General features: G+C 39.8%; 1 protein-coding gene across 2 annotated transcripts in view; it reads right to left on the bottom strand.

Annotated features, from left to right (window-relative positions):
* tec (tec protein tyrosine kinase) overlaps positions 1 to 3,052 on the bottom strand; it is a 78,684-nt gene extending 75,632 nt beyond the window's left edge. Inside the window, exon 1 of one of the 2 annotated variants that reach the window (XM_062981614.1) lies at positions 2,754 to 3,052. The gene's annotated coding sequence lies outside the window, so the exon portion shown is untranslated. Of the gene's footprint in view, positions 1 to 2,541; positions 2,711 to 2,753 lie in introns of those variants that run through there. The other variant, XM_062981616.1, reaches the window with a different exon arrangement.
* Between the last annotated feature and the right edge of the window lie 9,679 nt (positions 3,053 to 12,731).

The following is a 12,731-nucleotide window of genomic DNA, read 5'->3' as shown; positions in this document are numbered from 1 at the left end:
CTGATTTCCTCCCAGCCTCCAATTATATATTTCAACACTAGTCCTTTGGGCCCAGGGCTTTATATTGACTAATGCTATCAGGCAAAAGGAGCCTGAACCTTTTAACATTCCACTTAAAATCATCCAGAGACTTAGACTGGATCTAAACAGCCATATAATCCAGTTTCTAAATCCATATTATTTGATTATAGGGCAGTATAGGCTCATATAATCCAATTCAAAGAAGATAGCATGGATTCAGAAATTGGATTATATGGCAGTATAGATCTAGCCTGAGTCTACACTGACATATAATCGAGTGCAATGCAGCCAATCTGCATTCTGAAACTGCATTATATAGCAGTATAGATCCAGCCCCAATTAAGATTAAAATTTTACTTTTGGGAGCAGAACTAAACTAAGATATTGGGATTCTGCCATTGTAAGGGAGACTGGTTTTGAGACTCTTCTTATATATAAGCATTTAAATAAAGAAAAAACTAAATAGCAGGAGGATGTCAGAGGGGTCGCCAAAGACCAGTATTTTCAGTTGGTCATGGGGGTTTTGTGTGGAAAGTTTGGCCCAATTCTGTCGTCGGTGGGGTTCAAGGGACTCTTTGATTGTAGGTGAACTATAAATCCCAGCAACTACAACTCCCAAACAACAAAATCAATCCCCCCGAACCCCACTCGTATTCAAATTTGGGTGTATCTGGTATTTGTGCCAAATTTGGTCCAGTTAATGAATACATCCTGCATATCAGATATTTACATTACAATTCATAACAGTAGTAAAATTAGTTATGAAGTAGCAATGAAAATAATGTTAAGGTTGAGGGTCATTACAACATGAGGAACGGTACTAAGAGGTCAGGGCATTAGGAAGATTGAGAACCACTGCCATAGCATTAAGCCTTGGGAGTTAAAGTGGTGCATTAATTCTACAATAGATGCACCCTCATGCTCATTTTCTTCCAAATTTCAGAAAGAGCGGGAAGTTACAAAAGAGGAAATAATTTCCTTGAGCAGTGAGAAGAGGTGGGTAAAAATATATACCATTATTACTGCTATTATTAGTATATTTCTTACCCACCACTCCTCATAGCTAAAGGCACAGCAAAACATAGTTATAAAACATTCCATAAAATACATATTTTAAAATGTATTTCGATGAAATAAACATATTAAAATACACAGAATAGCAATAACAATAATAATAATACACAGAACAATAACACTATGGAAAACGAGTTTCGTTCCTGGGTTATAAATGTCATTTCCTCACTTATTCTATCATAAAAAGATGGGGAAAGTTTATTAAACTGCCAAAACTTTGTTTTTGTAGGACATCCTGTAACACATTTTGCTATAATTTTTTTTCTTAACTGATTTTTCCCCCTTAATTATCTTCCTCCCGCAATATATAGTAGAAAGGTGGGGGAAGGAAGGTAGGATTTATTCATGTTATTGTTAGCAATTTAATAGATTAGTTTCATAGATTTTAACAAATGTCTGATATATCATCCAAAAAAAGGAGGGTGGTGAACAGAGCAGGTACGGAACTTTTTAAAACATTATATTGCATTACATTCCGTTTTTGGTCTCTCTTACCCTAACTTTCATTATTTACACTAATATATTTTTTAGAAAGTCAATGTTTCTTCTATGTCCTTTAAACCTAGGTCATTTCCACACAGCTGAATAAAATCCCACAACATCTGCTTTGAACTGGGATATATGGCAGTGTGAAGTCAGATAACCTAGTGTAAAGCAGATATTGTGGGTTATTCTGTCTTGATATTCTGGGTTATATGGCTGTGTGGAAGGGCCCCTAATAATCTTGTCTTCTTATACTGGATCTTTTCTTCCAGTTAGTTATCTTCTTTCCTTTTCTGCTTAAAGATTCTTCTTGGTTGTTTCTTTTTCTTTTCAAAGCATTCTTAGAAAACTATTAGGTAAAGGGTAAAGGTTTCCCCTAACATTAAGTCTAATTGTGTCTGACTCTGGGGGTTGGTGCTCATCTCCATTTCTAAGCCAAAGAGCCGGCATTATCCATAGACACCTCCAAGGCCATGTGGCCGGCAGGACTACATGGAGCGCCGTTACTTTCCCTCCAGAGCGGTACCTATTGATCTACTCACATTTGCATGTTTTCGAACTGCTAGGTTGGCAGAAGCTGGGGCTAACAGCGGGAGCTCACCCCGCTCCTTGGATTCGAACCACGGACCTTTCACTCAGCAAGTTCAGCAGCTCAGCAGTTTAATCCACTACGCCACAGAGGGTTACTTATTACTTAAACATATTTGTTAGTTAGTATTATATATACTTATCTATACACATAATAAAAGAGAAAATCTGTATGTGTGTATGTGGCAATGAATATCTCATAGATTCTCAACCAATTCTACATAGTTTGGGGCAGCCACAAAAACAAAATTTCTGGAGAAGAACTACTTTCAAAGTAAGTATTGCACAATTAAATAGGAAATAACATTTTCAAACCAGGAACAGAAAATATTTCAAATGTTGTTACACAGTGTAATAATAAAAATATATGTGTACCTTCAGGTCAGCTTACACTGATGTCATGAACTTCATAAGGTTTTCTTAAGCAAAGGGTACCCAGAGGTGGTTTTGCTCTGAAATATAGTAGTTCCCAAACTTTGAACTTCAACTCCCAACTGGCCCTTAGCTTTCAGGTCGGTCTCCCACCCAAGGACCAAGCAGGGCTGACCTTCTTTAGCTTCTATGTTCAGACAGGATCCTAGTTTTACCTGAAGAAGACTGTAGAGGGTTGAAGTTGTGGCCCCCGCCTCAGTGTCTCAGGCCCCTTCCCACACAGCGGTATAAAATCCACATTGAGCTGGATTATATTTCACTGAGGACTCAGATATTCCAGCTCAAAGCTGATATTGTGGATTATCTGCCTTGATATTCTGGGTGATATGGCTGTGTGGAAGAGCCCGCAGCCTCCTCTTCACCTTCTGCCTTCTCTGGCGACAGTTGTTTTCAGTTTGAGGACAAGGAGGAGGAGGCTTGTTCTCACAGAAAACGGAAGCCAAAGCCTGCAAGCTGCAAGGCACTGCCTGGCTTCCTGGCCGAGCTGACAGGCTCAGCAGGTGCTGAGGAATGCCAGGGGCTGTGGAGAGAAAGCAAAAGATTACATTCCTGCCACGACGACTACTATTAGTATACAGTATTTATAGGCCACTTTTTCCCCTTCACAAACACACTCAGACATTGGTACAACAAACCACAAAGAATACAATTTGAAACTGAAGGGCTATACGCCTTGCAATAGGCTACAACTTCCTCAACATTTTCAAAATCCAGTTACCAGAGGGACATAGTGAGATGAAGTCTTCCAAGCAGGGTCACAGACAGAAAAAGAAATGTTTACAGGGCTGTTAACCCTTCCCTATGCTTTCCAACGTGAGCCCCGGTGGCGAAGTGCGTTAAAGCGCTGAGCTGCTGAACTTGCTGACCGAAAGGTCCCAGGTTCAAATCCCAGGAGCGGAATGAGCGCCCACTGTTAGCTCCAGCTCCTGCCAACCTAGCAGTTCAAAAACATGCAAATGTGAGTAGATCAATAGGTACCGCTCTGGCTGGAAGGTAACAGCGCTCCATGCAGTCATGCCAGCCACATGATCTTGGAGGAGTCTAAGGACAACGCCAGCTCTTCGACTTAGAAATGGAGCTGAGCACCAACCCCCAGACATGACTGGACTTAACGTCAGGGGAAACCTTTACCTTATGCTATCCAACACATATATATAGACACACGCACACATACACACACTACAGATGGTTTGGTTTCAATGAATTGTTCCAACTATTCATATATATTATGTATTTTAAATTGGTTTGAATGGTTTCTCTCTCTATATGTGTGTGTGTGTGTTAGATATTATACTTTGATTGGAGTTACACTTAAAAATGTTCCTATTCCAACTTAGGTACAAATTTAACTTAAGAACAAACCTACAGAAGCTATCTTTTTCATAACTTAGGGGCTGCCTATATATATGTTAATGACTAGTTGAAGCCATTCAACCATTATATATATATGTATGTATGTATGTATGTATGTATGTATGTATGTATGTATATGTATCCACTTGTACACAAACATTTGAAGATCTAGTCATGAGGCATTGGATGGTGTTTTATGCATTTTAAATTGATTCGAATGGTTTCAACTATATATATACATATATATGCACACACACACTAGCTGTACCTGGCCACACGTTGCTATGGCCCAGTTTGGTTCATGAAAAAAACTCAGAATAAAGTGTATCTACTCAGGAAACTTGAACCCATTTCTCCGAGTCCTAGTTTCAAGGGCAGCAGAAAACAAGCCTGCTTCTTCTTCCTTATGACATCCTTTCACATATTTATACATGGCTATAATGTCTTCTTTCAACCTTCTCTTCTGCAGGCTAAACATACCCGGTTCTTTAAAACACTCCTCATAGGGTATAGTCATTTTACTTTGATCATTTTACTTGCCCTTCTCTGGACACCTTCCAGCTTGTCTCTTTTGAATGGTGGTGTCCAGATTTGGACACAGTATTCCAGGTGAGGTCTGACCAAAGCAGAATACAGGCACCATGACTTCCCTTGATGTCTAGATCAGTAGTTCTCAACCTGGGGTCCCCAGATGTTTTTGGCCTACAACTCACAGAAATCCCAACCAGTTTACCAGCTGTTAGGATTTTTGGGTGTTGAAGGCCAAAAACATCTGGGGACCCCAGGTTGAGAACCACTCCTCTATGTAGTAAGCTGCAGCATCATATTTTTGGCTCATGTTCAACTCGTCCATGAAGACTCCAAGACCTTTTCCCCATGTACTGTTGTTAAGCCAGATGTTACCCATCCTGTATCTTTGCATTTCATATTTTACTGCGTTATTGTAGTATCTTACATTTCTCCTTGTTTGTTTGTTAGTTTTGGCCCAGCTCTCTAATCTCTTAAAGTCATTTTGAATTCAGATCCTGTCCTCTGGAATATTAGCTATCCCTCCAAATTTGGTGTAATGTGCAAACTGGATAAGAATGTCCTCTAAACCTTCATCCAAGTCATTAATAAAGATATTGAACAGTACTGGGCCCAGGACCGAACGCTGCAGCACTCCCTATAGTCACTTCATTTCCTCGATGAAGTGGAACCATTGGTGAGCATCCTTTAGGTTCGGTTGTTTAACCAATTACAAATCCAGCTAATAGTAGCATTGCCTAGCCCACATTTGACTAGTTTGTTTGCAAGAAGATCATGGGGAAACTTGTCAAAGGCATTATTATATCAAGATATGCTACATCCACAGTATTTCCTGCATCTACCAAGCTTGTAACTATCGAAAAAAGAGATAAGATTAGTCGGCATGACTTGTTTTTGAGGATATGCGTTCTTCATAACAAAAATTAGTGAATTATGTAATTTACAAAGATAGACAATGGACAGATAATATACAGCTCAGTTGATATCCATGTATTTATTTGTTAAACTGCATTTCAATAGAGTCAGTGTAATGCAGTAGGCCAGCAGTATCTGTGGAGGTTTAGTTTCAGCACCCCACTTACGCATTGATATCAAAATCTAGGGATGTTCAAGTCCCATGATATACAATGCAGTAGTAATATTGCATCAGTTATATATAGAGTTCCAGTTATCTGACATAAACAGGCAAACCGAATGTCGGATAACTGAAACTGTCGATAATAGGGAGGCCCTATTATCCCTCCCGGCGAGCCAAATGCTTGCCAAAGGAAAAAGTCTTGTTCCTCCAGCAAGCACCCAGTTTAGAGAAGCCGGATTTGAACTGGCAACCTTCAGGTCAGCAACCCAACCTCCAGGCCAGGAATCCTGCCAGCACAAGGGTTTAACCCACTACGCCACCGGGGGCTCCATATATGTAGATGCACATTCAGAAGAGGTACATTTAATAGGATTAAAAGCTTTATAATAAAATAATGTAACAAAAACGGATTCATAGTTCTTGCGCCCTCGTGTTAAATTAGGGGAAAGAAAGAAGCCTATTTTTAAAAAAATCTTTGTTTTGCTACACAGGCAGACATCTGTAGCATGACAAGAAATGGATCATTCAATTAACAGTTAACAATAGTAGGAACCTAATGGAGAGGAAATACCTCATTCCTGCCAGTCAACCCACATTGTTTCTTTGGGGAAATCTTGTAAGGGGGAAAATGGCACTAAAAATAAGGGCACGCACAGCCTTTGATTTTTTCACAAAGGGTTTGGCTCTTTGGGTGCTTTTGGCATAACATTTTAAGACACGTACAATGACAGGAATATAATTCTTTTGTTTCTATCGTGTTATAAACAATGGAACATGTTCATAAATTCACGAACAGAATGTTAACATTCTCTTTCCCACATGGGTTTTCTGCGTTGTCTCTGTCCCAAGAAAGCGATAGAATCAGAGTTGAAAAAGATCATAAGGGCCATCTAGTTGAACCCATTGACATGCAGTAGCACACAATCAAAGCAGTCCTGACAAATGGCCATTCAGCCTGTTTTAAAACCTCCAGAGAAGACTACTACATTCCAAGGCAGCATATTCCACTGTTGAACACCTCTTACCATCACAAAGTTATTCCTAATGTTGAAATCTGCTTTCTCCTTTTATTTTTGTTTGCTCTTTACATATGCCTGATGAGTGATTCTGGTGGCAGCTGTCTAGCTTGCTTGTTTTATGTAAGCACATACCAGAATGCCATTTATTCCCAGGTCAAACTTTATGGCATTGTTTAGTGCACTCATTAATGCAACCCAGCACAGAAAGTCTGTCTTTCACCAGCCCTCCTTCAAAAGCTAATGCTGCAAAACGAAACAAAACAAATCAGGTTGGTCAGAGGACAGGAAAAGGAGGACTGAGATGGGTTCCCAGAAGTAGACTTTGTAGAAAGTAACTTGTCAGAGGTTTTGTTAACTGAGGTATACCTCTATACTGTTGCAAGTCACTTTTTGTTGAATTCCAGGGCCAGAGAAGCAGATGGCAAAAACAGAACAACGGCCTGCCTCAGGAGAGCATGGTTATTCCATCAAAGTTTAACATTTACACAAATGACCAGCCACTGCCCGAAGGGACAGAGAGTTGCATCTATGCTGACAATCGTGCCATCACTGCCCAAGCAGGGAGCTTTGAAATCATTGAACAGAAGCTCTCTGAAGCTTTAAGTGCTCTTACTGCCTATTACAGGGAAATAGAGCTGATCCCTAATCTATCTAAAATGCAGACATGTGCTTTTCACCTTAAGAACAGACAAGCATCTCGAGCTCTGAGGATTACCTGGGAAGGAATCACACTGGAGCATTGCAGCACACCAAAATACTTGGGAGTTACCCTGGACTCAGTGGACTGTACTCTGATTTACAAGAAGTACTGCTTGACTATCAAGCAAAAAGTGGGCGCTAGAAATAACATCGTATGAAAGCTGACTGGCACAACCTAGGGATCACAACCAGACACAGTAAAGACATCTGCCCTTGCGCTTTCTTACTCTGCTGCTGAATATGCATGCCCAGCGTGGAATACATCCCACCATGTTAAAACAGTAGATATGGCTCTTAATGAGAAATGCCGCATTATCTACGCCACACACCACTGGAGAAATTATACTGTTTAGCCAGCATTGCACCATCTGACATCCGTCAGGAAGTAGCAGCCAGCAATGAAAGGACCCAGGCAATGACATCTCCAGCTCATCCTCTGTTCATATATCAGCCAGCACGCCAACACCTTGAATAAAGAAATAGTTTTCTAAGATCTACAGAGATACTTGCAGGAACACCCCAGCAACCGAGAGTCCAAAAGTGGCAGGCTAAAACCCAGAACCTCAATCAGTGGCTGATGCCAGATGAAAGACTCTCTCCTGGGCACACAGAAGAGTGGGTGACTTGGAAGGTGCTGAACAGACCACGAGATGCAGAGCCAACCTTAAGAAATGGGGCTATAAAGTGGAGTCCACAACATGCGAGTATGGAGAAGAGCAAACCACAGACCACCTACTACAATCCAGTCGGAGCCCTGCCACATGCACAACGGAGGACCTTTTTATAGCAACACCAGAGGTACTATAAGTGGCCAGCCACTGCTCAAAGGACATTTAGTATAATGCCAAGTTTTTCTCTTTAACTTTGTTTGTGTTTTCAGCTACATTACAACTTGTACCCTCGGTTCGCTTCTGACATGATAAATACTGTAAATACCTCTATATTAAACACCAGTGCAATTAAAATCTGTATTTGACTAATGAAATCAAACCATCATTAAGTAATTGTATGTACGTATGTATTTACTTAGAGCAAAAAAGCTACAGTTCAGAGTAGCCATCAGCCTCAAAACTGAAGATATGAATAAATACATGAGATGTAGTGGACCTTCTGATTGAGCTATGGTGGCTAGCAGTTTACATGTCAGTGAACTAGTGAGTACATACCAGAATTTTTATTTACATGTTAAAGAAACTACCCAAGGTATGGAGCCCTAACCCCAAAGCTGAATTCGGACTTTGAGCAGCCTCTTTGAAATTAAGATTAAAACTGGAAGCAGATTTAATATAGAAGCTGTCATCAACCATTGTTTATTAGGGTCCTTCCACACAGTCATATAATCCTGAATATCAAGGCAAAATAACCCACAATATCTGCTTTGAACTGGAATATCTGAGTTCACACTGTCATATAGCCCAGTTCAAAGCAGATAGTGTGGGATTTTATTCAACTGTGTGGAAGGGGCCTGAATCCAAGAAATGGCTGGATTGACATCACTGTGTTGTTTATTCATTCATTCGCTTCCGACTCTTTGTGACCTCATGGACCAGCCCAGGCCAGAGCTCCCTACACTGTAGCCTTGTAAAACATATCCAGCCTAAATTCTTTAATACACATAAGGGATTTTCCACATATACTGTCATTATGATGCATTATATGGTCAATGTAGATTCATATAATCCAGTTCAATGCAGTTAAACTGCATTACATGAATCTACATTAATCATATAATGCAGTTCAATCTGCATTATAACGGCAGTGTAGATGGGGCCACCAACTGCATGAAAGATGAGACAATGTTTAATATTACCACTTACCCAACTATGTAAACATTAAAATTATGCTTAAGTGTTCACACTCTGACCTCTAGTGATAGTAATGTAGTACTTCTCTCATAGCTGTGTTGTCAAAGGCTTTCATAGGTTTTTAAGCCACATGTAAAAATAAGTAGTCCGCATCTTGTTAAAACAAAGACATTACATGAATATCACAGGGCACTTCCTTTTGAAAGTAAAGATTCTTTACTTAGGATTTTGGTAACCATTTGTGATCCCATTTATACATTTGTAAAAATCTTCTTCTGAATTTAATAAAATTCATGATTCAACTATACTTCTGAAAAGTATGGAAACGATTTTATTGGAATTTTTAAAGTGTTATTACAGGGAAAAGAAAAAAAGATGAGGGAAAAAGAGGAAAGAGATAAGATATACTCATCCTGAAAAGTTTCAAAGCACCAGAAATGTTCTATGATTTAGTGGACTCTAGCTTCCTAGAGATGTAATTATCTGTAAAAGGGATTTTTTTAAATAAAGAAGTTGAGTAAACAAGATGAAATAATACATTTAAATCTGGTATTGTAATAAGTAGCAGTGTCTAAGTAAAACTTGACAATAAATATGCAGAATATATAATAGTTGCATCATAGTTGCATTCTGTTGCAATCTTTTGTAAAATCTTTTCTGAAGGCAAATGTTCAAATTGCTTTTTGGGTTTCAGCGAGCACTCATCATTACTTTTTCCAAGAAAAGATGTTTCTTCTGATCTCTCTTATACTGAGATCTCTTCCTCTACCTCTTTTCTCATGGTATTTAGTCTTATCTTCTTCCACCATTTCCACCTTGCTTTAATTTCTATTTCAAACATGTCTCTCCCAATCTTGCTCTTATCCTTCCCTGTGATCAATTTCATTTGTCCTTTATTATGGGGAGAGCAGGAGCCCCTGGTGGTACAGTGGGTTAAACCGCTGAGCTGCTGAACTTGCTGACAGAAAGGTCGGCGGTTCGAATCTGGGGAGGGGGATGAGTTCCCGCTGTTAGCTCCAGTTTCTGCCAACCTAGCAGTTCAAAAATGTGCAAATGTGAATAGTTCAATAGGCACCACTCCAGCGGAAAGGTAATGGCGCTCCATGTAGTCATGCCGGCCACATGATCTTGGAGGTGTCTACGGACAACGCCAGCTCTTTGACTTAGAAATGGAAATGAGCACCAACCCACAGAGTTGGACATGACTAGACTTAATATCAGGGGCAAACCTTTACTTTTACTATGGGGTGGGCAAAATGCAGCTCATGGACTGTATGCAGAGGGGGGCGTGGCTAGCACAGCAGGTTAAACTACCAGCTACAGAAGATCTTGTCGACTGGAAGGTTGGCAGTTCAAGCCGCAGGTTGGGGTGAGCTCCTGCTGGCAGCCCTAGCTTCTGCTTACCTAGCAGTACGAAAGCGGCAATGTGATTTGATAAATAGGTACTGCTTTGGCAGGGAGGTAACAGGCACCCCTGAAAAACATGCCGGCAATTCAATCAGGAAGGCGTCCATGAACAACAGGCTCCTTGGCATGGAAAAATTAAACAACAGCATCTCCCAATGGCTAAGTCGAGCACAGCCTCCAGATACCAGAGTGTTTATGCACTGTCTATCTTTGTTGTCTGCTGTATAACGGCATTGAACGTTTGCCATATATGTACCCTGTAATCCGCTCTGAGTCCCCTCGGGGAGATAGTAAAAGGTAAAGGTTTTCCCCTGACGTTAAGTCCAGTCGTATCCGACTCTGAGGGTTGGTGCTCATCTCCATTTCTAAGCCGAAGAGCCGGCGTTGTCCGTAGACACCTCCAAGGTCATGTGGCCGGCATGACTGCAGGGAGCGCCGCTACCTTCCCGCCGGAGCGGTACCTATTGATCTACTCACATTGGCATGTTTCAAACTGCTAAGTTGGCAGAAGCTGGGGCTAACAGCGGGTGCTCATTCCGCTTCCGGGATTTGAACCTGGCACCTTTTGGTCCACAAGTTCAGCAGCTCAGCACTTTAACGCACTGTGCCACCAGGGAGAGATAGGAGATAATATAAAAGATAAAAGAGAATATAAAGGTTGTTGTTGTTTTTGTTGTTGTTGTTATATGAAGTACAGGGCCTGAAGTTCCCCAAAACTGCTAGATGCCCCCATTTTAAAAGTTTATATCTATTGTCATGTGATTTTCAGCCTAAATCTGGTCAAACTGACCCCAAAATGGCAGAAGATGAGACAGTTTAGCGCCCCCCCCCCCCACACACACACACACACTCAGGGTAGACCATTTTTGTTCTTACAGGTATTACTGAACTATAAAACTTCACCCATTTCTTATCATTTTCTGTGCTAACCAAGCTATTGACAGTTACAGTTTCAACAAAATTGCTTTACTTCCAGTTTTAGGAAGAAAGGTAGGAGAACAAGAACAAGATCTGAAAGGTTCACAACTTCCATACTCCCTGGTGATATGTTTCACTTCTACCAACAAGAGAACAAATATAGTAACTTTAAATTTATTCAGGGTCTATTGTCTTCTGCAAAGCTCACACTAATCTTTCAGAGAACAAAAGAAAGACAATCCAGAATAAATGAGAATTGCCATCCATAATGTCAAAATGGGCTTCCTGTAATTGTGACTGATGGTAATTGTAATTATGCATCCTATAATTTAATTTCTTGTTTCCTCCCCAAATGTCTAAAGCGGTTCTGAAAATTCAATCTTGATCATCAATCAAATGTAAATGGCAAACAGTTATAAATCTACTTCTCACTCTTCTTGACAAGTTCTTTTAAATCACCATCTACTGTCATCTTCATGTGACACAAAATAAAGTAAGTAAACCCAATGGGGAGGGAACTGGGGGGGAAAGTATTAAAGTATTTGTTATTCTCCATTGGCTCTGCTATCATTTATGGGAAGACAAGATGTATTTTGAAGAGATGCCCACTTGTTTCCACTAATAACACTTAATTTAACATTCAGGTTTGCCATCTTTCTAATCAGCAAATTAAGCATATCCCATCATTTATTATGTCGCTGGTGTAAAGTAAATAGAGCATTTAATTATTTCTAGGAAATGTTGTATAATGAGAAATAATCTACACAAACATGTGTTTTATTTATGAGGTATGTATCAAATGCATCTGTAGAGACTGTTCAAAAGTTTTTAATGAACCATAATGTAATAATTTATGTAATATTTGCAATAGTGCAGTTTTTAATAGCTGAAATAAACTGGTAAACATCGCCATCATCTCAACAGAAAAACATACAAAGCCAATACAATCAAAACAATACAATGGAGTGTAATAGAGATATTTCAGGGGTATTGAAGATTACACTGAAAAGACCTAGAACAGAAACCCTTTAATTTGACATCCCAAAATATAAATGTGTATATTGCAAATCCCATCACTCTTAAACACTGTAGCTATTGGCACAGGATCATGGGAGATGTGGTTCACTGTCAAGGTTACAAGCTGCTCACCCCAGCATAGATGACAAACAGCATAGGAAATAACCTTTGTATTTAACAACCTATATTAATTCCACATTTCAATGACAGTGCTCAAACTAGTATACTTTGTAGAGTATTTTTACATTGTGGTCAAGAGTCACATATTATTGTGCCACAAAAAGTAATCCTTCAAAATGGGCATTTGAA

Source organism: Anolis carolinensis, chromosome 5 (genome assembly GCF_035594765.1).
Source record: "Anolis carolinensis isolate JA03-04 chromosome 5, rAnoCar3.1.pri, whole genome shotgun sequence".
In the NCBI taxonomy this organism is placed as follows: Eukaryota; Metazoa; Chordata; class Lepidosauria; order Squamata; family Dactyloidae; genus Anolis; species Anolis carolinensis.
Note: the sequence above shows the minus strand (reverse complement) of the source record. Positions and strands in the feature narration are given on the sequence as shown.